Raw genomic sequence first — 3,355 nt, forward strand, 5'->3', positions numbered from 1 at the left:
ATAACAACCCAGTATAGGGTTTCTGAGGCTGTAAATCTTTGTAGGAGCAGAAAGCCTCATCTTTCTTCTGCAGAACAGCTGGTAGTTTTGTACTGCTGACCTTGAGGTTAGAAACCCAACTAGTAACCACTATGCCACCAGAACTCCTAGTAAGGGTAAAAATATATAACTTTTTTAAAAAGTTCCTAAGAAATGTTCAACTTCTGTGTTACAGTGGTAATTTTTGTTGTTGTTGTTCTTGTTTTCTGCTCTGGGAGTCAAATTCCACAATTTCCTATGAATTAAATGGATAGTAAAGATAACTCATACCACCACCACCAAAGATAACTCAAATTAAGAAGAATCTTAAAGTAAAATTCTAAAACAAAAAGGAACTTACCTTATAAACTTTTTAATTGTATAAACCCATAATAACATTTTACATTTAAGAACCACAAAACTCAGGGAATAAATTTTGAATAATATAAATGCTACCATTTGCTATTATTGATTCTAAGGTCTGCAAGAATATTCTGAGAGATATATTGGCTCTATGAACCTGTATTCTAATTTTCTTTTATTTTGAAGACAACAGAGCACAGGATAAACAAGATAAATTATAGACCACTTGAAAGATTACCTTAAAAGAAAGAATTGCCAGATTTTGAAATTAAGCATTCATGAGAAGACACCATTTAATTTTCAATCCATTTGTTCTCTAGCTTCATACCAAAAACTCTGGAGTTCAGTCAAGTTTTTGGTTGTTGGTTGATATTTAAAAGGTTATATACATCATTCAAAAATGAAAAATACTGTCACATTCAGCTTATAAATAGAAAACTATAGCACAAATAATGGACTTAATGTACATGAGTAATTTCTAACTTGTTAACTATGGTTTGTGTTGTTTGAATGAGGTATAAACACTAGAAAGATATAAGAAAAATGTTCCAGTTGAAAAAGCCAAGTTTATCTAACTAGGCAAATTTAAATTATTTTAAGTAAGCAATGTTTCATGATTTCAAAAATCATTTCTTAAGCAGTAGACTCACATCTCCTGAGACTGCAGCTCAGGCTTGCTTTTTCTTCTTTCGTCTCCCTTCCCACAGGAATTCTCTTGCCTACCCTGACACCATGGATGTGAACTTCTTACGTGAGGACTGTAAAGACTGACTAGTTGGAAACGGAAAACCAAGAACCAATGGATTCTTCTCAAAGAACCAAACAGTCTATTATTTCAGAGGAGTTAATTTCAGAAGGAAAATGGGTCAAACTTGAAAAAACAACTTACATGGATCCTACTGCTAAAACTAGAAGATGGGAAACTGTGAAACGTACAACCAGGAAAAGACAATCAGCCAATGGGGTGGCAATTATCACAGTGCTGCAAAGAACTGTTCGCTATGAACGTGTTGTCCTGGTGGAACAATTCTGAGCACCAATGGGTGACTACTGAACAGAATTCCCCGCAGGTGTCATAGATGATAATGAATGCCCAGAAGCAGCTGCTTTTGGAGAACTTGAAGAAGAAACTCATTATAAAGGTGACATTGCTGAATGTTCTCCAGTTGTATGTATGGATCCAGGTTTGTTAAATTGTACTATACACATCATGACAGTAGCCATTAACGAAGATGATGCTGTAAATATAAGACCTAAATCAAAGCCTGGGGATGGAGAATTTATGGAAGTAATTTCCTTACCAAAGAAAGACCTACTGACGAGACTTGATGCTCTGGTAGCTGAAGAACATCTTTTAGTGGCTGCCAGAGTCTACTCCTATGCTCTGGCACTGAAATATGCAAACACTAAGTCATTTGAAGTCCCCTTCCTGAAATTTTAAGACCAAAAAGGACACTGATCATGTTTTCATAAATGAGACCATCAGGCCTTCTTCACTCAAGACTTTGTATTCAGCGTAATTTGAAGCAGCTTTGAAATTAGATTTTTCACAAAATAAAAGCAACATAGAATGCATGTGGTAGTATGGAATTGTAATCACAGGTAGGCTGTCACCTTCATTTTTATTAGCTAAACTGCAACTAACGTTAGTGGAAAAGAACATAAAGTTATTTCCTCTAAATTTAAAAACAAAAATCCACAAGTGTTGACTCTACCAATGTAACTAGACCAAAAGGCAAGGATATTTCTGTAGGAAAGTAGGTATGAATTCTTAATAAGGTCATATTCACCCCTCACCCCAATACAAAATTCTGGAACTGTGTATGAAGATAACTTTTTGCCTCATTGATGTTTAAACCCAATTTGTTTTTTCTAATTTGAAAGATTTGCTATGTACATTTCAACTGGGTAGCAGAATATATTCAAGCAATAAATAAGAATATTCTTGATAAAAAAAAAATTTTTCCACAAATGTTTTCTAAAGAAGTATAAATAGACATTTAAGAAAGATTCACATTTATCAACATGTATTTTGTTTTTTATATGAAATTCTTCAAAAAATACATTCTTCTTAGTCAAATAGCATCTGAGCTTCCTCACTGACTGGTAAATGTAGCAGAGTTAATTCACCTATTCACCACTCCTCTGTCAGCCTAACTGTAGTGACATGCATATTGCTGTAATGCTAAATACTATTCCATCAGTATTTCAAATACCAGCAGGGACACCATGGTGCACAGGTTCCAGCAAAGCTTCCAGACTAAGACAGACTACGAAAATGGACCTGGTGATCTACTTCTGAAAAAAAATTGGCCAGTAAAAATCTCATTAACAGCAAACATTAACAGAACATTCTTTTATATTATGCCTGAATATGCGTTCCTTGGGTTTGAAGGAACTAAGAGAAGAGATGGGAAGAGATGCCAAGTCTCATAAAATCTGAAAATAAAACTGGGGAAGAATAGTCCAGTCTCATAAAATAAAATCAGCCTTAATGATGTCAAAGGAATAAAGCATTTAGGACCTTCATTTGCTGATGTGGCATAACTCAAAATTAGAAGAAAGAGCTACACACAAACACTAGTAATTGGAATGTGGAATATATGACGTATGATTCTAGGAAAATTGGAAGTCATCAAAAATAAAATGGAATACATAAAGATTCATATTCTAAACTTTAGTGAGTTTAAATGAACAGGTACTGGCTATTTTGATTCAGATAATCATATGATCTATTATGCTGGAATGACAAAGTTAAAAGGAATGATGTCACAATCATTCATCTTCAAAAACAATGTTTCAACCTCTACTCTGAAGTACAATGCGGTTGTTGTTGCTGTTGTTGTTGTTGTTAGGAGCCATCGAGTCGGTACCGACCCATAGCGACCTTATGTACAGCAGAACGACACACTGAGCAATCCTGGGCCAACCTCACTACTGTTGTCACGCTTGAAGCCCATCGATGCTGCCACTT

At 34.9% G+C, this 3,355-nt stretch overlaps 1 pseudogene; it reads left to right on the forward strand.

Moving 5' to 3' along the window:
- The first annotated feature begins 1,156 nt into the window (after positions 1-1,156).
- On the forward strand, positions 1,157-1,822 carry LOC102827407 (annotated as a pseudogene).
- Positions 1,823-3,355: the final 1,533 nt, after the last annotated feature.

Source organism: Chrysochloris asiatica, unplaced genomic scaffold (genome assembly GCF_000296735.1).
Source record: "Chrysochloris asiatica unplaced genomic scaffold, ChrAsi1.0 scaffold04999, whole genome shotgun sequence".
NCBI lineage: Eukaryota > Metazoa > Chordata > Mammalia > Afrosoricida > Chrysochloridae > Chrysochloris > Chrysochloris asiatica.